The 25,686-nt window shown below is 39.4% G+C and overlaps 1 protein-coding gene across 8 annotated transcripts in view; it reads right to left on the bottom strand.

The window, feature by feature from the left end:
- Positions 1-25,686, bottom strand: part of AFF3 (ALF transcription elongation factor 3) — a 573,094-nt gene that overhangs the window by 453,005 nt on the left and 94,403 nt on the right. The window contains exon 2 of one of the 8 annotated variants that reach the window (XM_070511632.1): positions 3,198-3,234. The exons of the other annotated variants lie outside the window; for them this stretch is intronic. The gene's annotated coding sequence lies outside the window, so the exon portion shown is untranslated. The remainder of the gene's footprint in view (positions 1-3,197; positions 3,235-25,686) is intronic. 8 annotated transcript variants of the gene reach the window in all.

Genomic DNA, 25,686 nt, shown 5'->3' with positions numbered 1-25,686 from the left:
ACAACACGTATGCTTCATTATCTTAAAATGTCTTCACCCCTCCTCCCTTCCTCCCCTCCTCCCCTCCTCCTTTCCTTCTCTTCCTCCACTCCTTACTCTTTCTGTCTCTTTTCATGTTTCCCATATATACACTCATACACAACAGAGTAAGACCAATGTCACAGGCAATATAGATAGCTCTGTAATATTATTAATGGAAGGAAAGCCTATGAAGAAGGCTATTCATCAAAATGCCGTGCACAGAAAAAAGACCTGGGTAATCTAGAGTAGGTAATTTTGGGCAGTTTGTGGCACATAATATTGGGAGAGACAGGGGAAGAGACAATCCACTTTTCTCCTCGTCTTTGATCTCTGCCAACTCAAAATCAATTAGCCTTCTGCTGAGTTAGCAGGAGGACAGCATTCTGTGGGCTTTCATCCTGGTTTTCCAGCTTCTGGGCAGCAGGGTTCTCCCTCCCCTGGACTTCAGAGTCCACGCCTCTCAGAATTAGCTGAAAACAATGCCTGGCTCATAGTAGACACTCAATTTCCTTTGTTGAATGAATAGATGAATGGATGGATGGATGACCTACCTAGGTTCTCTTTCACTCAATCTGTCCTTTCACTGACTGGCAGTAAGGATAAGCAATACTGTGAGTAGATTTGTCTGGTCTCCTCAGGACAGCAAAGTTCATTCTAAGACACGTAAAGGCTTTTCAGGTACATTCTGAAAGCAGCAGCCCCAAGTTGTTGATAAAGCTAGGTTTTACCAAATAATTTTTTTAAATGATTTGAACAAAAAGACATAGAAGAGTCATGTACTCCTTTGGCAATTAAAAGTCTACATGCATTAATAGAAGATACTATAATAACTCAACGGGAAACATATTAGAAAATTATTGAACTTGAAGCTTTCTTGAATAAGCAGCAGGTGATTCTGAGTCAGTATGGAATTATAGAAAAGGGAAGACATAGCAAATCCTCCCACTGAACAAGAAGAATATTTCCTATCACTGGGCCCATAACTTCCAAAGACCCTTGTCTACTTTCAAAGATATTAACATTGGGCCAGGAATGAGAAGACCCAGGTAAAGACCAGCCATAGTCAAGTAAGGAGCCACTCCCTGCCTTAGGCCCTCATCTTAAGCAGGGTTATAAAATCAATCCATACATTGATCAGTGGTTGTAAGAAGCAAATAAGATAATGAACACCGAAGTCTTTGAAAATGTTAAAAGTGATCCACCACGGTGAAATATTATTAATATCCAGATGAAGATGACTAAAATACCCACCATGCAGAAAGAAATACCATTCCTTATCCATCTGAGAGAGGTGGCCTGAACAGGCTGTCACTAAATACTGACTTTGACCCAGGGATTTCATATTTAGGAATTTATCATTCATATTTAGGATTTCACTGCATTATTATTTAAATTTCAGAATAAAAACAAATTTAAAACCAATTAAATATCACTCTTAGGAGACTGGCTAACAAATTAAGGCAGTTCATACAATGGAAGACTACGTAGCCGTGGGATAGAGAAGAACTAAATGTATAGACACAGAACAATGTCCAAGACATATATATTAAGTGGCCAGAATAAGCTGTAGAAGAGCATGGATGGTCTAATTCCTTTTACATAAAATAAGGTGTGCGTTTATAGATACATGAAGATTTTAAAATAGTTCTCTCTGAGGTGAAAGATGGAGAGGCAATGGGTGGGAAGGAATTTATTTTCTTCTGTGCTGCTTGGAAGTTTTACAAGCATATATCACATTTTTAACACAAAGCATTATATTTTTAAAATATTGACAGCATATGTTTTAATTTGTTCTTCCCATTCTAAACTACCTATAAACATGGAAAATGTAAAATTAAGGCAATGATTAGTAAATACGGCACAGGATTATGTGCCACACTATACCAGGATCCCGGCTCTCCCTACCAGGCCAGGTCTATTTTTTCCACTCCCCTTCCTTCCTATGCCCCTCAATCCCCACCCCAAGGATGAACTAAACCAATTTCTCAATAAACCTAACCTATAGATTTCAACCCAACCAAACTCCACATTGATCAAGGACTTTCTGAATCTCTCAGTAATACCCCTGTACTTAGACATGAAAAAAAAAAAAAATCAGGATATTCATCCAGAGAGCATCTAATTGCATCAACTCTGGTATAATCTGGGTCTCAGACAAATAATGTACATGATTCCCAAGGACAACTCAGAAGACACCAGGTCATCTGACACCAGGTCTAGGAACTTCTCTTTATGAACTCAACATGTCTATTTCTTCCAAGAGATAAAGTACCTCGAGACTATGAACCTGGATACAGAAGCACCTGAAACTTCAACTTATAGAGGGATAGCGATTTACATCAGAAGGCGTTTACTGAACTGCCAGGCCCTCCAGGAACTCTGAATTCTACTCTCCCAGACACGGATTTACTAACTGTCTGCTCACCACACCCCTCCTTCCACCCCTGGCTTGACCATCCTTCCCATCAGATCTCTCCTACCTATACAATCACCAGGACTCTTTTCAGTTTTGTTGTGAAATTGTCTCCTTATCTCTCATCTAATCAAACTTTGCTGTTTCAGAAATACTATTTATTATATTTATTTCTTTTTGAGTTAATACATAATGAAATTAAAATTTTAGATAAAATCAATTGGTTTTCAGATTATAATGTGCATTTCCTTTGTTTCAAATATTTATATTTTAAGCAGTTTTCTCTGACTAGTATTTACAATTCGTACAGAACAAGGAAATTATCATTAATAAATGCAACACCATCTCTTAATATTAATATAAGGAATATTACATTTTCTTAAACCTTAAAGACTACGACTAATAGCATCTCCCTATACTAGGAAAATATTGGCAATTCTGCAAATTCAATTTGCTATTTCCTATCTATGTCAATTATCATATCAGGCACATTAAATTCACAAAAGAAAGAATAATAAATATATGAAAACTGTACATCCTCACTAATAATTAAAGAAATACAAGCCAAAGTGAAACCATTCTTACCTACCCAATTCAAAAAGATTTTTAAAAATGAGTTGGAAAAAATATTCATTCCTGCTAAGTGCTGGGTGACAGTGGTGTCAGCCACATGGCTGGAAGGAGTATAGATCACAGCCAAGTTCCTAAAGATAACTTTGCATTTTGTAATAAATATTCAGAATCTTTAAAAAGGATATTTTACCTTGCTAATCTCCTCCAAGGAATCTGTCCAAAGGAAACTGTCAGAAAAGCAAAGATTTATGTAGATACATTTTCATCAGAGAATTTTACATAAATCTTACATACAACCCAATGTGTCATAATCAGAAAATAATTAAATCATTATTTATGTTGTAGCTATCACAACTCACATATTTCAATTATATTTAACGACACAGGAAATACTCATAACCTAACACTTTTAAATGGAAAAAACAGGATAAAAATTATATAAGCAATATGATACAATTTTGTTAAAATCATACAAAGGCATATTTTGTGTGTGTGTGTGTTTATGCATACATAGAACAACAATCTAAATATCAAGATTTTAACACTGATTATTCCTGAAAAACAGAAGAAATAAAATTTTCTTTTTTCTTTGTTTCTACTGGGTATATTTGATTCCTCATATTAAACATTTAGCATTCTTCATACACATTAGGATGGCTCCTCTTTAAAAAAACAGAAAATAACAAGCGTTGGAGAGGATGTGGAGAAACTGGAATCCTGTGCACACTGCTGGTGGGAGTGTAAAATGGGTACAGCTACCATGGAAAAGAGTACAGCGACTCCTCAAAAACTTAAAAATAGAATTACCGTATGATCCAACAATCGCACGTCTGGTTATATACCCAAAGGAAGTGAAAGCAAGTTCTCAGAGAAATATTTGTAAATTCACGTTCATAGCAGCCCTATTCAAAACACCCAAAAGGTGGAAGCAACCTAAATGACCACTGAATGGATAAACAAAATGTGGTACATAATGGAACGTGAGTCAGACTTAAAGGAAATTCTGACACACGCTACAATGTTATGGGCTAAACTGTGTCCCCCCAAAATTCATATGTTGAATCCTCAGCCACCAGCACCTCAGAAGGTGACTGTATTTGGAGAGGGGCCTTTAAAGAGGTGATTAGGGTAAAATGAACTTATTAGGGTGGGCCCTAATCTAATCTGGCTGTTGTCCTTACAAGAAGAGGAAATGTGGACACACAGAGGAGACATCAGGGATGCCTGTGCAAGGGAAAAGACCGTGTGAAGAGGCAGTAAGGCGCTAACGACCTGTAAGCTGAGGAGAGAGGCTTCAGAAGAAACCAACTGAACTGGGAATTCCAGTACCCAAGCCCGTGAGAAAATTAATTTGTGTTGTTTAAGCCACCCGGTCTGTGGTATTTTGCTATGCAATCCTAGCAAACTAACACACACAACATGGGTGGACCCTGAGGACATTAGGCTAAATGAAATAAGCCAGTCACTAAAAGACAAATACTTTGACTTCACTTCTATGAGGTACCCAGAGCAGGGAAATTCACAGAGAAAGAAAGCCAAAGAGTGGTTCCCAAAGGCTGGGGGAGGGAGAAATAGGGAGTTGTTTAATGGATATTGTTTCAGTTTGGCAAGATGAAGACAGTTCTGAAGATTGCACAACAGTGTAAATATACTTAACACTAGTGAACTGTACACTTAAAAATGGTTAAAATGGGGCGAGCCCTGGTGGCCTAGTGGTTAAGTTCAGCATACTCTGCGTCAGTGGCCTGGGTTCAGTTCCTGGGTGTGGACCTACACCGCTCTGTTAGCAGCCATGCTGTGCTGGTGGCACACATACTACAAAACAGAGCAAGACTGGCATGGATGTTAGCTCAGGGTGAATCTTCCTCAGCAAAAAAAAAAAAAAGAAAGCTTAAGATGGTAAATTTTATATTGTGTATATTTTACCATAATTTAAAACAAATTAAAGAAATAAAGTAGCAGATTTGAGTTCAAAAAAATCACAATTACAAATGTTATATATATTTTACTAATATTTAAGATAACAAAATCCTATATACATAACTTTCCTCACCAGCTATCAAGAATAAAAAACAGTATTCTAGAAGTTCACCCTAATTTTGCTCCCCATGTCATCCTCTGCATCTCAGTAAATGGCAATTCCATTCTTCCAAATGGCCAAGAAACTTTGGAATCATTCTCACATAATAAAGGGAAGGAAGCTAGAATGATCTATGTGATCCATATGATAACGGATTAGGTTGGAGATATCAGCATGAACTTACATTTAGCTTAATATAGATACAGATGGACACATATAGAAATATCTATAGATATGTGCATAGACACAGGTTAGTATACACGCATACGTCCTTGCTCTGTCAGCTGAGCGGTCCTAGAAGGATCAACAGCACAGCAGCAAAAACCACAGCTAGCATCCAGATCTTGGTTTCTAACACCATTCTCCAAGAAAAAGAACGAGCGCTGATTCTAGGACTGTGACAGAAAATATACAATATAGGTCTGAAGCAACTTGGAATGCCAGAAAGCAAGAAAGTGCTCAGAACAATAACAACAGCAACACAGTGATGTGCATACGTCAAAAGGATCAGGAGCCAACTGAGTTTCCAAAGGCCAGAGCGGGAGCAATTTGAGCAACGAAATAAAGCAGTATTGAGTTATAACCCAAAGTATAAATATCCATAAGTCCATACTGATAGAAATAAATGATTGGATAAATAAATAAATGGAAGAGAATAAATCAATCTCCCATGCAGAACTCCAAACAATTTATGGAGATCCTCCACTTTTCAGAGAGATGAAGTGTAACTCCACACTCCTTAAGAACTACAGCTATATGCAACAACATAAATGAGGCTCCCAAACATAATAACTGAGCGACAGAAGCAATACGGAGAAGAGTATCTGCTATATAATTGCATTTGTATGATGTGAAAAAACAAGTAAACATCAACTACAGTGTTGAAATTCAGGATAATGGTTATCTCTGGAGAGAAGAGAAAGATAATGATTGAAAGGATGCCCAAGAAAGATTTCTGAGATTCTGGCAATGTTCTATTAAACTTGATCAATGATCTACGTTCTGTTGATGATCAAGTGAATGAATTAAACTTGACCCCTACCTCGCACTATGCATGAAACCAATTTCAGTTCAGGAAAAAAACAACCTGAAACTGATTTTGATGTGATGTAGGAATCAGGTTTAACTTTTCTCCATATGGTGATCCAAATGACCCAGCACTATTAATTGAAAAGACCATTATTTTCTCATTGCTCTGCAGTACCAACTTTTGCCATAAATCAAGTCTTCCTACGCATTGGGATCCTGTTCCTGGACCCTCTTTTCAATTCCATTTGTCTATTTGCCTATCCCTTGCCAACAAAAAATGTCTTAACTTACTATAGCCTTATAATAAAGTTTTGATATCCAGTAGAGTAAGTCCTACAACCTCATTCTTTTTCAAGATTGTCTTGGTATTCTTGACCCTTTGTATTTCTCATACATATTTTGGAATCGGCTTGCTAATTTCCACACAATTCCACACACAATTGTTGGAAGCTAGTTTGGGAACAAGTATGCGTATCTTTGCATATGTCATATCTGCATTTCCTCCATTGCCAAATACAGAAGCATAAAGATGGAGTTTCCCTTCACCTGGGTCCCTGAGTGAGGTCAATGTCACAAAGAGTCCCTACACCCATTGACACACTATAAACATGCAGCATGAGCAAGAAATAAACCTTCATTATTAAAAAAATATTCTATGGCCCTAAAAACTCCATGGCCTTGGGGTAGGAGGAGAGGTTAGAAGAAAAAATTTAAGATTAACTGTGGGTTTATTTTAAAAATCTGAGCTTCAACAAGCTTATTCCATACATACGCATGCACACAAATGCAGGACACATGAATCATTAATTGTGTATGAAACATCTAAGTTACTTGCAACTCTCTGAAATTAACTCAAACCATTTACCAGATGGTAAATTCTGGAAATAAATTTAAAATATGCAAAAAAAACCCACTATCTGACTTTTATATGAAACACAGAGTACCTAATTATAACTTCATATTTTAATTTTGAGAAGAGAAAACAATATAGAATTTTTATTTCTAATATTACCTTTGAATGATAATCAATTCTGATTTGCAAAAGGGTCTATGTTTTGTCAGCAAATCAGCATCTCCCACTTGCAATTTTTATTGGACAATAAAAGCCATATGGGCTAAGAATTTTCATCAGGATTAATAAAAAAAAAGATGCAAATTCTTATAATACAATGTGCCCCTAAACTTAAGAACCTCTGCAACAGCTTTTTGTGCATATCAAATTAGGATTTACTATATAATAAAATTATGTAGTAATGATATACAACCTTTATCTAAAGTCATATGATTCTTCAACATTTATCTTTGCTACTCTGCAGCACATAAATCATGCAAGGGAATTCTCACGATACATATTATATAGGGCAGAGAATTATTTTAATTTAATTCTCAATAAGAAGGGAAGCAGTAACTTGTTACTTTAGACTGGCAAATCAATAACAAATTCTTGTTCTAAGATTGGTTATCACTCTGGTCATGCAAGTAGCTTGAAAAACTGAAATATTAGCGTTGACAAAGGGATTGCTCTATTTGTTTTCCAAAGGCTTTCCTGCATGACTCTACACTTAGTTTTACACCAAAGAAAATCAATTTCTTTATTCAACTTGTCAATCAGAAACCACATATAAAAACAATGATTTTATTGGAACACATAAAAGTATATTGAATAATACTGTGAGATGAAATAGAAATATAAAAGAGTATTATATGTAAAATATACACATTAACAATAGAATTAACATACACATATAACAATAGAATTAACATACATGTGAATATGGACTAAAATACAAAAAAACAATTAACTAGAGAAATTAAACTGGCAAAAATCAGTTGACCAGACGTACTCCCATCTTCAGTTTGCAAATACATCAATCTCTTTTCAGTTCAGAATTTAAAAAAAAGAAATCATTAGAACAATTAGCTTTTCCCAATATGATGAAAGTCCACAGAAACCTAATTTCATTTTTAGTTTTTTGATCTCCAAACACTAAACTTTCTAGACGGATGATCATGCTGGCACATTTATATCAGAGTATCAATGAAGTAAACATTTCTTTCAAAAATGAAGAGTCTGAGTCACTCTACATTACACTTTCCATAACAAAGAACCAAGTAATATAGATGTCTGGCTTTTGATCTAGTGCTTATAAAAAGCACCCCAAAAAGGTATACCTTGAACACCAAGGTAGAAAGGAACATAATACGTTGATCTAATTATCACCCAGTTCCCTCATTCCATCAAAGTCACTCAAGTTCACCCACACATGAAGTATTAAATGTTACCCACATTAATTGCCTCTTGTGAGTTTTCTTTTATTTTAATGGAGATGTATTGTCAAGTACCAGGTCCTGGCTCTGAAAAGTGAATTCTGGTCAAGGAAAGGAGTCAGATCCTTCCTTGTCCCAAAGTCCATTCCCCTGAAGATCACAGGTCTTCCAACCTATCATCAAGGCTACCAACAAAGCAGTGCATTGCTCCACACTACCACGTCACGAGCAATACGTGCCTATGTGCAACCATGGCTCCCTTCACTATGGCTATGGTCAACCTCCTCCATTAAATTCTAGTCTTCAGACACCTGTGGAATCACCTGTGTGCACAAAGGAGAACATGCTTTGAGGATGCTCAGGCCAGGAGCCAACCTTACTTTATACCAACTCTGTTAAAACAAGGATGCTTATGAGGCATATTTCACCCAAGTATCAGGACCCTAGATCAAGCTACGCTAACATAATCCTCACTGAATTAGTCAACCTTTCTCCCTATCCAGGAATACTGTTGGTGTGGAAGGAGCCTCCAAGTATGAATGAATCACATTTACTTAACAAGAGTAACCAGACATGACAATTACGAATAAAAATGATTCCTGCAGACTATGATGACTCTTCGGTCAACTAAGGATCACTATCGAGTTCTTATAAAGGAAGCAATCTAACCATATTTTGACCAGTCTCAGCTGAGAAGCCTATGGGTACATATACCAGAAAGTATGGTGTAGTGAGAAGAGCACTACTTGGAGTTATAGGATCTGGGTTTTTGTTCCAGCTCCGCCTTTTACTTTACTTAAACACTGAAGAGCAAGAACCTTCCTCTCATCTATGTATCCTCAGTACCTAACAGTGCCCAGCATACTACGGGCCCTTAACGAGTATTTGTTCAATGAAAGAACTAGAGAACATAGCTCCTTTGTGTGACCTTAGGCACCAAACGTCTTTGGGTATAAGTTTCAAGATCTTTAAAAACAAGGACACGATAATGCACGCATGCCTTCTACATTGGGTTGTTGTGAGAACCAAGTGATATGAAAGTTATCTGTTAACCATAAAGGTAAGTTGTACAAAAGTAACAAAGGTAAGTTGTAATTAAAGAAGCATTCTCGGAACGGGCAGCACTGAGGTGGCAGCAATGAGAGTACTTCAGAAACAATTATGAATAAATATAAAATGGCTTTCCAAACTCAGATTCTCCTCTATCTCTTGAACCACTTAATCCACTCTTGGCTTGCAAAGATATTCAGTCCACTGAGAGAGACCACTGATATGGCTCTAATCAAAATTGAAAGTGTGTGCCAAGCTCTGAAAAAATAAAGAGCTGTAGAAAATTTTTCCAGCTCTTTCCTGACACCAGTCTCCCCTCATGAATTCCCCATTAACATGGATGGCACCATCATCCTCACAATGCCCTAGGTTTGAAGTGCCTGTCGTTTATCTGTCACATTCAATTCCTTCTATTTAATAACTTTAGAATTGCCCCACATATCGCCCTAGGCCATTACTGTCTTACCAACTTTTTTAAAACCTAACTCCATATCATTACAAATCCACTTCTGGGTTGCAGGCTAACAGGTACAGTATTTGGGAAGAGAAAAATTTTTTATCCTACTTCATAAAATATTCAAAAATAAGTTCCAACAGATTAAAGAATAATTGTTTTAAAATGAACCTATAAAACAACAAGAAGAAAATATAGGTAAATATGTGATCTTGGAAGGGTCTGGCATTCCTAATCATTAAAGCAATTAAAGAGAATGCAAAAAAAGTGATATATTTGACCATGTAAAAATTATACACTTCTATACATCATAAACTTCCCACAAAGTTAAAAGATTAAAGATAAACTGGGGAAAATATATAAAACATACAAGAAAAGGGGTAATGGCCCTATTTTCTACCTATATAAAGAGTTCTTAGAAATAAAGAAAATGGTTTTTAAAAATCAGATAAAAATGAGTTAGGACATGAAAAGTAAGTAAGAAAAAAACAAAAAAAGAGAGAAAAATAAAAATAACAAAACAAGGGTGGGGGGACACAAAGTAGCTCATCAATAATTTTTTGAAAAGGAAAAGAAAAAACAAACAATAAAGAAATACTATCTTTACCTACCAAATAGACAAAGAACTAGAAAGTATAATCCTGAATACAGACAACTGTAGAGGGCAGCAGGAGGTCTCACAAGCTCCTGCTGGTAGCAAAACAAGTCCCATCTTCCTCTAGAGAAATTTGGCAATATGTCAAAAACTGTATAAAAGCTCACATCCTCCAATCAGAAATTCCATTTTTAAGAATTTTTACTAAAGGATTACCAGCAATATGTGCAATGACTTCTCTACAAGAATGTTCCCCATAGCACATGTTCATGTGACAGCCAAAATATTACGAGAAAAAAAATCTAATGTCCCATAGAAGGATGCTTAAACAAGTTATGGTACCTTCATGTAAAGTGAGTATTCTGAAACTGTCTTCAAGGAAAATGTAATGATATTTAATGATAAATGCTCACAATATTAGTAAAAATGCGAGATTTAAAACTATAGAGAGTATGATCCAAATATGGGAGGAAGGGGTAAATAGGAATACGCACTATATATATGTAGCTCAGTGAGAAAGTCAAGGACAGTACTCTCAACTCCAACCTTGAGTGGTTTTGTGTTTTTTGCTTTGTTTTGTAATTGTTTGATTTGGGGTCTGTGTAGACTTTGAAGTGGCACGGGTAAAAGACTTTCAAAGTCACTATTTCCAATTATAAAACTCTTGGCTTTATTTCTTCTCGTCCTAAAAATCCCCATCAAACCATTAAAGGAAGAGGGGGAAGAAGGGAGAAAAGGCAAAGACAACACAGGAACCACTCTTCTGCAAAGAAGTCCAAAACAGAAGGATGGGAAAGATCACCAGCCCCCTACGCGGTCCTCCAGAGGACATGAGGCACCCAGGGACACCTCAGTTGAGCAAGTGTATCTACACCCCACCTGCTTTCCCACCAAACTAAGGGCATCGTATGGTCTTACTCCCACGGATTTCAGACAAACAGACCACCTGGCCACTTATCTCATTCTCTCCAACATTCCCGCCTTCCAACACCAGTGAAGTTGACTTGAATTTTCCTCAAATAGAAAAACAATCTGGAGATACAGATAACCCCCTAAAACAATTTACACGTCTATACATAAGGGCTGCACAGAGGAAAAGTGTTTTACAGAAAGACACAGAAAAGAGTTAACAATCTCAACCATCTTGTGGACTAATAACACAAAGAGGACTTTGATTTTATTTCTCATGTATTTTATAAACATTGGAGAGGGCAAGTGAAAGACATCCTGCAGCTTGCAGTTAAGGGGAAAGAGGCCAGGCACCAGTCCAGAATCTTCCCATGATTTTACCTGGGACACATATACGCACAGAAAGGCCCATACATAACAAAGCAGGCAAACGATTTAATTTCTACCCATGGGTCATGGGACTATGCAACATGTTTACCTTCTTCCTTACAGTTTTTCTACTTCTGAATTTTTCTGAAATTAATCTTGCTTTTATAATAAAAAAACTATTATAACAGTGCTTAAATTTTTAATTAGTTAAATGAAATACCATCTTCATTAAGTCATTTTCCTGTTCAAAAATCTACAATGGCTTCCTAGTAGCTATTCTGTCAAATTTACACTCCTTCAAGTATTTTCTACCAGACTTGATGATGCCCAGAACCCTTAGCAAGACGTAAAAGTCATTCCCCCCACCCCGTGACCTGCCTGCCTCCTTCATTAGCTCTACCCAAGCTACTCTCCTGCATGCGTATTCTAGATACACAGGACAACTCCCCAGTGCATCATATTCCTTTTCCTACACATGGCTTTGTTAACCTTCTTACTTAACTTGAAATTCCTCTTCTGTCTTTTCTTCCCACGGGCCACTCACTGTTGGCTCTAGGTCACTCCTCTCCTCTAGGAAGCCGTCCCCAACGTAAGTGGCTGCCACCTCCTTCTCTACCACCTCACACCTAGTACAGATTAGTTTTCCTTTTCCCTTCCCCCGACAAGACCATGAGTTCTGGGGCAGACACTCATCTTTGTTCTCCCCACAACCCAGCTTAATGCCTAGCTCCAAGGGCACTGAATGTTTGTTAAACTGAGTTTTCATCTTAACCATCCTATTTCCTATAAATCTCCAATATAGAGATTTATAAGAATACTTCAGCATAGCAAACATCTGCCTCAACACTGCTGACCATTTCAAACCCAATAACTGTATCTGCCATGCCTTCTAGTTGGAATTTCAATTACCCTCATGACCCACAGCCTTGCCCCTTTCTCACGACTCTCGACACTCATCACTCTTCCACAGGAAGCTCCCTCTCTTTGACCACACGCTCCTCAGCTCCCCTACATGCTCCTCTGTCCTTATTTTCTCTGCTGGACCTTGCTAAATTTGTAGTCATTTGTACCGTTTGCTCAAGGTCACTAAGTACTATGATAATTATTGCTTACAGCCTCCCATTCAGACTGGAATCTCTTCAAAGAAGGAAAATGTGACAAATTACTTGGAATTCCATTTCTCCTGAGTCCCTGACACAGATCTCCACACAAAGAAAGAGCTCCACTCGGATGACTACGGCATTCCTTTGCTCCAAGAAAGAGTCCAATCTAACCGAGATGCAATCATTTTACTAATTCAGCCAATATATACTGCAGAGTTTCAAAAGCTCCAACCACTCCTGGGAACCTCCCCCTTGTCAGTAAGGGGCAGAGGGAAAACAACAGAACAGATCCCTTTTCTAGTCATTAGCGGTAGGAGAAGAATGTCCTAGTCTCACACCCTTATCAATGACATCAGAGGACCATTGAGGAGAACCCCTGAGGACAGCAGGACGCCAAGGCAGTGGCTAAAACTGGTGTCGGCATCGCCAGTCTGAGACACCTGCCCAGGGAAAGCAACGCAGAGGCTTCCTTCCTCATTCATTCTTACAGATGGCTTTTTCTTTAAAGGATTTTCTCATGGACCATCGCAGTGAAAGCAGTGTTAGAACACGCTGTTTCAGGGCTCAGGGAAGTGCTGTTTGGTCAGACTGGCCGGGAAGCCAGCCGGAGCAACGATGGGACAGACCCTCCAGAAAGAGGAGAGCCCCACTTGGCTGAACCCTCGAAAGAGAACCAGGCAATGGGACAAAGGGTGAGAGCCTCAGTCAGCTGGGGAACACGTTTTGTGACTGGAGTCAGACAGACCTGTGTTCTAACTGCTGTCTGTCACACATTGGGGCAAGTTCCTTAACCTCATTATTTTTTCCCTTTTATGAGGATTTTTAAAATAACAAGATAAGTGAGAGAGTTTTCAATAAAAAATAAGCAATACAGATGTATAATAAAAAGATGTATAAGAAAAAGAAAAAGATTTTTCAATCTCTCTTCAGCTTTTCCCTCTCTCACCACCCCATCCAATCCCGCCATCTTTCCATGCATCCTCGATTCAACACAATATGGCAAGAACTAAGTCTCACCAAATTCTAGTCTATGAATTCTAAAAAAGATAAACTTCAGTGTCAACACAAATAGCTCCTAATCCTGAAGAGAACTGTATCCTTCTTGATCAGTGCAAAAGAAATATTAAAACACTCCAGATTAATATTTACTATCCTATGCCTCCTTCCCAACTGGAAAATGTTAAACTTTATTGACTTTGACATTTAGCGATTTCTTGCTGCAAATTGAAAGGCAATGTGGAATGGTGGTAGAAGCCCAATGCTTGATGTCTACATGTCTGGGACAGGACCCCATTCCACAACTTGCCAAATATCTACCTCAGAAAAAATATCATTATCTTTATCTTTATAGGTGGGCATAATAATGCTGATACTTCACATACTTTTTGTATTTTTGAGAAAACAAAGTAAGAAATTGCTCCTGCACTGTAAAACGTTCACATAAAAAAGCAGAATACGGTTATGCAATGAGAGAAAAACTGGTAGGACTAACAAAACATGAAAATCTGTAGGACAAGTGCTGTCAGGGGCTGTGAGTATTTGTCTCAACTACTACTAAATTTTATTACTGAGCTTCTAAAAAAGTCACCAACCTTCCGAATTTCAAAACACATATGAAGTGAAAGGGTCTAGATCACCAGTTGGGAACATCTCAAATTCTTTATTTCTTTTACTCCCTGGAGGTGAGGAGCGGACAGAATCAACGCTAGCTCTTCAGGCCAAGGGGCCCAGCGGGTCAAGGTGGCACTTGGGATCACAGTCAGCCCAGCCAATCCTCATCGGGTTACAGCTTCCCTCTTCATCCCCTTGAAAGGTAAGCCAATCCAGGTCTCTGGGTCTTCCAAAACAAGGCCAATGCAGAGCTACTACTATGTGCAAACGCACAATCTCATGAGGACAAAAGTCACGTGTGACTGACAGCTCTACTAATAACAGGTCAGCAAAGAAGTTCAGTGAGAGCCTCCTAAGCACGAAGCCTAAGCCTCCTCCAGTTCACAAAAGTACAGATAGGTTCACATAGCAACTATGAAATGGGCCTCACTGCAAAGGTATGGCTTCGACCACGCTTGAACTTCAGGGAGCAGAGTGGGTGAAATACACCTTGGAAAATACCTCACTCATAAGTAAGGCTTATATATGCAGGGCACTGCCAATGCTTATCTAAAACTGTAATGCTAAGCAAAATATTCTGTTAACGGTGAGAAAAGTATCATGCTTTTAGCTCTGGAGTGCTAAGTCAACTAATCGTCAATGTTTTGTGTTCAGATGACAGGCAGTCAGCCGAAGCTAGAGTTTATGCTGGTCCAATTAATCAAATAACCTCCATGCCACTTACCCTCAGAATTGGCATTAGAAAAGCCCCCGTGTGCCCCCAAATCATATAAATTCCAAGGTTTCCTATTCATTAAATCCAGGTTGGCCTGTGCTGATCTGTCATATTTTGACATGTACCCACAAGGGATACACAATCAAAATTAAGAGGAGACCTTACCTAAAATTGGCATGCCCCACTCAAATGAACAATTTATGCCCACACATGGATAAAAATGTATACTTCTGCTCCAAATGATGAATATTAAACGGTTAGAAACACAGAGATATGTAATTCATTTTGCATAAAATATTTCTTTCAGCTTTCACTCAAACTTACAGAAGGGGTGTCCACATCATAGCAAGTACACCGGCTATTACTACATGTATTTACATTCAGACTTTCCATCCTACTATCATCATGATGTTTACTGAATTAACCTGCAGCGTTGTTAAAATCCCATTTTTCTCTACTTTAAAATCTCCCATAGCTTTCCTCTGCATTTAGAATAAATGACAAACTCCTCACCACTCCCGCCCGTGCCCACTCTCCGAGCCTATCTCATACCACCCCCACCCCATCCCATAACCTCCCAGGCTGCTGGTCCTGCCCCACCATCGCTCATTCTGCCCCTGGCACACTGGCCTGCTTTCTTTGTTCTTTGTCCTGTGAATGAGCCAGGAGAAAGGCCCCTGTGTCTGCTGCTTCCTTTGTTTGAAAAGCTTTTCTCCAAGACCTCTGTGTGGTTAACTTCTCAGATCTCAGGTCAAATGTCACCTCATCAGTGGGGCTTCCCCAGCCACCCTAATTAGTGGTGCCATTCACCTAAAATCATTCTCTATCATGTCTCCTATCTCCTATTTTATTTTCTCTATAGCACAGATATATTTCAATCTGAAATTTACTGTTTGCTGATTATCTGTCCCACTGAAAAGTAAGCTCCAAGAGGAAAGCTATCGCCTTTCACTGCAGTGTGTAGAACTGTGCCTGGCACACAGTAGGTCCAACATAGGTGTTTGTTACATAAATGAACACTGTTCCAGGAGATGCATAAAACCAGTTGCAATTGTGGCAGTCCACACCCCGGAGCTACCTAATGAGTGAGAAACGAACGGACAAAACAGCAGCCAAGAAACAAAGAAAAAATACTCAGCGGCTGCCTATCAAATGATGATTAAGTAACCAAATTGAGCCAAACGCATCCAACATGAATAAATTATTTAATAAAGCAAAGAAAAGTCACATGGAAATGTGAGTGGCCTGGGCTTGGAAGGCTCTCTGAGGTTTGATAATGAGGAACTTGATGAACTTTCTGACGTGACGTAATGGACTGAATATCTGTCTCTCTCCCAAATTCATGTGTTGAACCCCTGACCTGCGATGTGATAGTATTTGGAGGTGGGACCTTTGGAAAATAATCAGAAAGTGAGGAAAATTCAAAATGTTATTTTAGTTTTCTCAGTGAATATTTTCAAAGACCGCTTCTCTACAATCCCTACTGATGTTTCTCTCCAGCATAAATACCAGATATGTGGATATTAAAATTAGGCAGTAGAAAAATCACCCATGAATGCAGGTGAGACACAACCTGGAAGACTGTGTTGTTTTTTTCTTTAACATGGAGGGGTTTTTTCAGCCCTACAAATTTCAAAGAGGCTTTGCTAGTGCAAACAGACTTCAGCTTTTTCACGTTCCTCTTGCCCAGAAATTGGGATGTTAAAATGCCAGGAACCCTTTTCAGTATCTAAACCATGTGATAAATGCAGGAGAAACTCTCAAAGGACCAAGATAACTTCTGTGGAGCTGCCAAAGAGCCAGACGCTACTTTCAAAAAAATATCAATTTGGCTTTGAAAAAATCTGTGGCCTCAGCCCCAAATGGGAAGGGCAGGTGGGATGACACGGTGTGCGATGCATGTTCCCAGAGCCCGGGGCAAGCATCTTCTCCTGACAACAACACTGTGTTACTATCAGGCTTGGAGGCATGTGCTAAACGATGGCTCTGCCATACATGAGGACAGGAACTGGAAGGATTTGGTCTGGGGCCATGCAAAATGAATTCCATACAATTACATGGGAAGCATGTGATATTGAAAAAAATGCAAAATAGCTTCACTGCACTTGAGATTCTTACTTTCAGAAAAACTGAATATAGACAAAGAAAAAAAGCTGCATTAAAAAAAATTTCATGATGCAGAATACTAGAAAATAAAACTTTTTCTGACCAATATATACAACAAAGAGCAATTGTTTTTACTACTGCCATCTACCTATCAAGTGTGTGATCTTTTGCCTTAATTATGAGCTTTTTAAAGGCCCTATTCATGTGCATTCATTTTCACGCACTCTTTTGAAACTAGCATGATGATTTGGCTTGAAATAATAAATTCAAAGAGTTTCCGTAGCTGTTGTTGAGGATTTTTGTTTTTATTTTTTAAGAAAGCCTAGACTCCATTTCTCCATTTGCAGCTCCTCATGGAATTCATCCAAGTTTAAATTTGCTGCCAAAATTATTTTTCCAGTATCTTTAACACTGGTCGGCCTCCTGAGAGCGTGTTTGCCCTGGGCTTTCATAATTAGGCAGCTCACACCTGAGCATCTCGTCTCTGGTAATTAGATCTCACGGAGGCAGTTTCCGTCCATTCTGGCCACGGGGCCAAGAGTAAACATATTTAGGAGCTGTGACTGTGGGCAGCAGCCCCATTTTGCCCTTCCTCACCACCTTCCTCTGCCTCAGATGGCTGGGTTCTCAATTACGGGGCCAGTGCCTGGAGGGCAGGAACACATCCTCCATTTCCGCCCTCTCTCAGCACCTAGCAGCATCCTCTCTGCAGAAGACACCTCATAAACATTCATTTCCTGGCAGTATCTATATATTCATACACAGTTACACATTTTGAGTGCAACAGTTTTTTCTGTTTTCATTTGCCACTGTCCTGTAAGACACAAATATTAGGGATGGTGCAAGGAGAAAATTTCTAGATGAAAATATTGAATGTAATCAGAATTACAACCCCATCTCTCTCCTCCTTTACGTCTATCTATATGGGTGATAGAGTACAGCGAACCCCAATGTCTTTTTTTGAGGTTTTTTTCATTCTTAATACCCAACATAAGTTCACTTTCCCAACTCAATGCAGCAGCTTACAGCTAAAAAAGTAAAATTCCCTAAGCAATAAATAGAAATGGATACTATCTTCTTTTTCTTTCTGTGGGTTGGCCTGCTGTTTGCTGGTTCACTGACCGATGGATGTTGCACAAGGCATTCAATTTTGGTTGATCTCTCAGATTTAGTTTGGGGGAAGTTGATATGTTTATATTCCTTCAAATATAATCTGTAGATGGACCAAAGAGGAAAAAGAAAACAGTCCATTCAGAGGCCCCGTCAACCTTTTCTATTCCACTGCTGTCTCACTTTCTGGCAGGTCAGGGCACATAAGGCAGTGAAGCAGACCTGCAGAGACGGGGAGAACAAGCCAAGGTGGGGGGTGATAACTACAAGACGGCAATCTGCTTGGGAGAAAGAGCCTCAGCCCAGAGGCTCCTAAGCACCTCCCCACCCTAACCAGCCATCCTCATAAAGTTAGGGCTATAACGGCACTGGTCTGAACAGAGAGGGAGAAGAAAGGGAAGGAACAAGCCATAGCAATGGGTGGGGGGCGAGTGTGGGAGGGGGTGCAGGAATTGGCTATTTTCTTTAATCAAGTGGTCAGTGGTAGCCAGAGAAGACTGTGAAATCACCCCAGAAAAGCACGCAACTGATGAGCTCTGAAGCAGCTGAACACCAGCAGTTACTGTCCACCAGCAGCAGTCACGTGTCTACCACTGTTTTCGTTCTGCCTCTAAGAAGCATAGAAAACAGCCAAGCAACTGTGGACAAATTTGCTTTTTAATAAGCACAGCTATCATTATTGAGTTCTCACTCTATGTCAGGAATTCTGCTAAGAACTGCCTTAAATCCTCCCTTAAAGGGTAGAAATAAATATTTACTATCCTGGGCATCTTATATATAAACCTACTCTACAGTCCTGCTATGTGGGTGCATTAGTCAGGTTTCTCCAGGGAAACAGAACCAACAGGATGCGTGTGTGTGTGTGCGCACGCAAAGAGATAGATTATAAGGAACTTTCTCATGCAATTATGGAAGCTCTGCAGGGTGACTCGGCAAGCTGGAGACCCAGGAGAGCCGATGGTATAGTTCAGTCCAAGTCCGAAGGCTGGGCCCCAGGAGGGCTGATGGTGTACAGCAATCGCCGTCTCCCCAACAACTGTAAGCTCCAGAACTGCGTAGATACTGCATCTTAGAATTCTCTACGTGTTACTGAGTACCTGTTATATGCCAGGCTTGACAAGGACACAACACAGACACTGTCCTTATTTGGCTCTCCATCCTCTACCTCTAAGATAAACCCCAAAGCAACCTAAATAAAATAAACTGAAAATTAAATTAAAAACTCAAAAAATAACCCTTGTAATGTCCTTGACAATTTTTTTTAATTCAGTTAGAATGATTAAAATCTTGAGTTAAAAACAAAAGTCAACCATAAGATCTAAGCCAATATTTATCAACGTAATAATGCTTAAGTTCTTCATTCAATCATTAGGGTACTGATGAAATTCTCTGTAAGGAGTAAAACATCATGTCCTTTGTGACAAATTAAGCTGCAAAGCTGTTTCCTCTGTTCTCTGGTTTCTAGCTTATATTAACGAGTGCCATAAAAGAAAGCCTTTAAGATAATATTTATTTGCAGAAACAAACATCGATTCAAAGCACTTAGAAGCACATATGTACACTGAGGGAAACACTCGAGGGAATCCTAATATTTTATCATGTCGTGGATATTATTACCGTCGTACCTGCATATCTCAATACTCAACCACTCTCAATATTTCATGTCTATCTCTACCCCCAACCAGAGCCGTTCTGGTGGCACACCTGCATATTACCCACCGTAATGACACCAGTAAATATCACATTTTACCCCTAGTCAGAACTGTCTAAGATTACATAAACATGACATATTTTAAGAAGGAATGCATCTCTGTTGTTTACAATTTAACAAAGATAAAGCCATGACAAATATCGTAAGCTATAAATAAAGACATCTACCATTGTACTGCACTTATTCATCTCCGGGTTGAACAAATGTTAATTATAGAGAATTTGAAAATGAGACTTGTTAATGTCATTTTTAATTTAGCATGTTACAGTGTAAATGTTTTCCATTGTGTTAATTTACACCTGTTATCACAAGCTTCATTATTAGGTTTATCGTGGAGCAGCTCTCTGTGACTCTGAAATTTGCTTAAAATGGCAGAAACAATTACTAATTAGAAGGGCATGTTTACTTTAATTATATTTATTTCCTAGTCTAGTTTTATATGTAATGTACTATGGAAGTGTATGATTTAATTAGTGAAACCTATTTATCACAAGCAATTTCTCAAGAGTACTGCTTAAAAAATACAACAGATTCATTCCGAGTTTCATAAATTCCTTGGATGATATTTCTATAGACACATTTATACGGAGATCCTTCCCTCACCAACTCAGGGCATTTTCCCATTTCTGTTGCAAAAACTGCAATAATTACCAATAACAAGAAATCAACTCTAAAATTTTTAACACAAATTTTAAATTACGGTGTACAAAATTGAGAAACTTATTAGCTCAAAATTTAAAAATCTGCACTCAAAATTAACACAGCCTTTTATTTACTGATATTCACACTCACAAATTTCATTTAAAACTCTATCTTAAATATGTAAAAAAAAAATTCTTCTTGTTTTTAATAAAAAGGACGTGACTTTTTTCTCCCTAGAGTCATTTCTCTGGCACCCAAGGTACAATTAACTTTTCTTCCCAAACACTGGGGTACAGTAACCACCAACGCAATCACTAACTCAGGCAAAGACCATTAGCAGATGTTAAAACTCCCGGGAAAGACTGTTGGAGAACAGGATATTCACCCGGTCTCAAAAGCTCACCCCAGAGGCTACTGAATCACAGAAGGAAGAAAACGCTTAGCAACCTGGTGGGCACCACCTTAAGGACGTGACCAAGTCTGCCACCACCACTCACAGGGCAGCCTGACTCCGAGCGCTTCCTGAGGCAACGCCAGGGGAAGGCGAGCTCCCTCGGTGGCATGCGTGAGTCTTATACGAGGGAACAACTGAACAGACACAGAGTGGAGGACATTCCACAAGAACTAGCCTGGACTTTTCAAAACAGTCAATATCACAAAGACTTTGAAAAAGCTGAGGGACCATTCTAGATTTAAAAGAGACCAAAGAGATGTGACAACTAAATACAATACATGATCCTTAATTGGATCCTGGATTTGAAAAAAAAAAAAAAAACAGCTATGAGGAAAATTCCTGAGAATTGGGGAAAGGAGAATGCAGGCTATATGCTAGATAACATTATTATATCAAGGTTAAATTTTCCTGGCGTTTTAATGGTAATAGATTGCGTAAGAGAATAAACTTATTCTTAGGAGATACACCTGAAGCAGAAACGGATGAACTGTCAGGATCTGCAACATCCTTTCAAAGATTCAGAAACTTGGCAAGTGTAGCAAAATGGTTGGTGAATGGGAGCAAAGAAGATTCCTCATGTTCGTTGAACCATTTTTTCAATTTTTCTATCAGCTTGAAATCAAAGGTTGAAAAATATAAGTAATCCAATGGGTAGAGTGGGAGGCCAAATCAGGAATACTCTTCACACAACTTCTAACATACAGACTTTCAACAAATATTACTGCGCTTCTCTGAATTTAAGCTTTTTAGCATGAATATTAAACCCATTAAAATGGCAATTACAGTTGGAAATGGCTTTACCGTTATCTCAATATATTGACTCATAACATGCTCGTGAGGCACATTCTAATCACCTTACGTTTTTAGACCCCAGAAAAAAATCCATGCTACAGAGCAGCCAAGACATTTCTCATAATGACTCATACGTCCCACCAGCCCGGGGAGAGGTCCAATACTTGGTTTTGTTAGAAAAGATGTATTTATAGAGTATGTTTTGTTTAAGATACATACTGTAAGTTCCATGACACAGTCTTTCACGCTTGTAAAAACACACTATCTTTACTAAAGGAAAGTAAACATCAGGACATGCAGGATTTTGCCCAACCAAGAGAAATCCCCAAGATCCCTAAAGGGCAGACTGTTCCCTGCTCGTCCCTGATTAGTATTTCCATATTGTTCCTGCAAATACAGATGGGCTGGACCACATTCACTAATTCCCATACAGAAGCTGAAGCTGACGATCTCTTCCCCGGGGGATGGCTGCTCCACTTTGATTAGTGAGGACTAACAGCCAGAGAGGAGACAGTCCCACTGAAGGAGGACCCACAAGAAGAGCACAAAATTCCAGAGTCCCCACCTCCAGTCCCCCACCAGCCAGACAGAAGATGTGCACAACATGCTCTCTGCTGCTCCTGGAGACTGCCACCTAGCTTTCCAGTAACCTAGGGCATTTTTAGGAATGCTGGGGAAGTTATTTTTTAATTAAATTTCTGATTTCTCCCCATGGCAGGGCCTTTTTCTTCCAACTCTAAGTCATTCTGACAACTTCTTTCAACATGGTTATCCTGTTGGTTAGGTAGATAACAAGCCTTTTTGTTTAGCATCTGCCCACTCCCACTCCAGGCCTGGATTTTAACTTGGGGTAGACCAGGCCTAACGAAAGACGGAGAAAGATGTTTCAATAAAGAGCTGGAAAACCCAAGCTGAGCCAGTGTAGCACCTCTCAGGGAGGTGCAGAGGATTGCTAGCAAAGAGCCAGTTAAGACCAGGGTATCGGATCCACAGATAAATTGGCAGCTCAGCAGCTTTTAACGACAAGTCTTCAAACATATTGCACTTGCAATGTTCTGAAACTGAAAATAGTCTTCTATCTCCAGAAAAGGAAAGAATTGGGATGAGGCAAAGCTTGTTAGGAGAAACAAGAGAGGCTAGCAGTGAACCTAATTAGGCAGTAGCGTCTTCCTACTCCCCTTTACCAAGCTGCAAAAAGATAAAAGGAAAAACTAACATGGCTCACATTTCTTATCTACCATTTATATAGAGAATCGAAATGAAAACCCAGGGAGCTCTACAGGCATAGATGGTGTCTGCACCTCTGAGTTTATACGTATACAACACACACTGCACGTGTTTTTCAAGGAGGGAAAACCTGGCTAAGGAGAGGTTGCTGAAGCCTGGTAAATTTCAGCAAAAGGTTGCCTTCCCCTTAGAAACCAGAAACCAGAGTAATTAGATTACAATCTTTCCAACACTGTGGGAGACATTTGATCAATTAGAGCCAAGATCAGTTCCATTATTTGGTTTACCTAAGTAATGGACCCTTAAATACAATCAATACTATTCCAGGCTGTGCGTCTTCAAGGCCTGAGATGCATTCAACAAAAAACACAAATGGATTTTCAAAAGGCCTTAGGATGTTCAATCACAGATGTGGAAGGGACTGGAGAGGGTGGGCAGAAGGAGGAAACAGACTTTTAAGGTTGCTATATGGAGTCTTCCTTTCCTTCGCTAGTTGGTGTGCTATTTCCATGTTGGTGTGTTTTGGTAGTTTACATACAAGCTACATTTGTTTTACCAAAGAGCCCTAACCCAGGGATGAGCAGCCCCATGCCGCTCAGGTTCTTTTTCAAATTTCAGTATTAAAACTAATTTGATAGGAGAAAGAATAAGGTGAAGATTTCTATTTATGTCTTAAGAAATCGACAAAACTTAATTGTGAAGTTATAAAGAAAAATGGCAGAAGTAGCTCCAATCTTCTATCTTTTCCCACCATCTCTCCTCCATTTAGGGACTTCAGGGAAGGGCAAAGGGAATGTCATGCCCAGCTTGTTTGGGGACCTCCCAGAGCTGCCTTCTGCGACTATTCTTACTTAGAAGGGATCCATAAGAGCCCCACGTTAACACTCTGTCCCCACCCCACTCCAAGCACAAGAGTTGGGTTTAGAGACTGTCATTCAACTTGGTGGGTCCATTTTCCACGTCTATGGTTTAGAGCCTAAAGATAACGTTATTTGTACATCTAGACAGAACACTCCCCAAGCGTTCTTCTAAGTCCATTCACCATCCTCCTAAATCAAGTCTCCTGGGGGGCAGGACAGGCAGGGCAGCACCTGCTAGCATCTCCTCCAGCAGCTTTCTCGTGTATTGGCTTAGGCATGGGCACCTGCAACATCGAGGCCTCTTAGCAGAGATTTGTTTGACACACTTGTAATAATTAGAAAGTTAAGCAACTAATTCCTGACCTTCCCAAGGGTAGGGCTTCTGCTAAAAGGTGTGGGGAAATGTGACAAGAGGGGAAGTGGAAAAGGGAAAATTTATACGGAGAGGCTTTTCTGCATAGCTTTTAAGTCTCTAGTACTGATGAAGAGAAGCTGAGGGAATCTAAAACAACAGGTAATCAAAAAGTCATTTATATTTACCTTTGATCATCAATTATCTTCCTCTTGGCAGCAGTTGAAAAATGATGTTTTACTCAAAAGCCAGCCTGTTGACTTTATTTATACAACACCTGAACTGCCTTGGGTCTCAGCACGTTAGTCACTGTGGAATTTCAAATTCTGCTGTTTGACGGTAACTGAGAGTTGACTCTGAGAGCGATCTTCTGAATAACTGTATTATCGTTCCCTAAAAACAGAGGTGCTCAGTGCCAATGGTCTGGGAAACGCAGGGACTTTACATTAGAAACTCAAATCCAAAAGGAAGAAAATGCTTCTGGAGCTCAGTCTTCTCATCTGTGGAGTGGGGATAATGTGTAACTTCAATAGCTGTTTTCAGACTAGGAAAAATAATGTATGGGAAGCACCCAGCATAGTCTTTGACACGGGGAAGGTGCTTAACCTGTTATGATGGCTGTCAGGAGCAATATCCTAGAGAAAGAGCTTCCCTTTGAGTGTCTGGCATCTTTCTGGCCAAATCATCTGCTGATTCTACAAGAGGCCATATGCTGAGAACACAAAGGGAGCGCCCCCCGTGGAGCTTCCAACGGTGGCCTTCACCTCCCCTAATTATGCATGTCAGCATGAAATCCTGCCTGAAGATCCTTATTCCTCATCCTCTTGATAGCATTAAAGGATTAACTAGCATTTGGGGCTCCTTGGAAAGGTGTGAAGGGTGTTGGTGCATAGAATCAAAGTACATAAGCCTCTGGCTGTCACCTGGTTTACGCTGACCACCTCCATATCTAGTCGATGGACTGCTCATTCCTCAAAATGGCGCACTACACTTTCCAGTGGCTGCAGTCTTTGTCCCGGCTAAGGTTTCTCATTCCTAGGCATTACTTCTCCCATTTCTTTTAGCAGAGTCAGTCTAATCCTAAGGATTGGAGAGGACCCTAGAGGTCATTAGCATGCCCTCTACATCTACTCAACAGTCTAGCAGGAAGAGCATAGGACTGTGGATTGAGAAGATCCGAATCCTAGAGCGACCTTGGCCACTGAGGCACCTTGGGCAAGTCACATCCTCTGAGACTGTTTT

This window comes from Equus asinus, chromosome 6 (assembly GCF_041296235.1).
Source record: "Equus asinus isolate D_3611 breed Donkey chromosome 6, EquAss-T2T_v2, whole genome shotgun sequence".
NCBI lineage: Eukaryota > Metazoa > Chordata > Mammalia > Perissodactyla > Equidae > Equus > Equus asinus.
The sequence above is the reverse complement of the archived record's forward strand: the minus strand, read 5'-3'. Positions and strand labels throughout refer to the sequence as shown.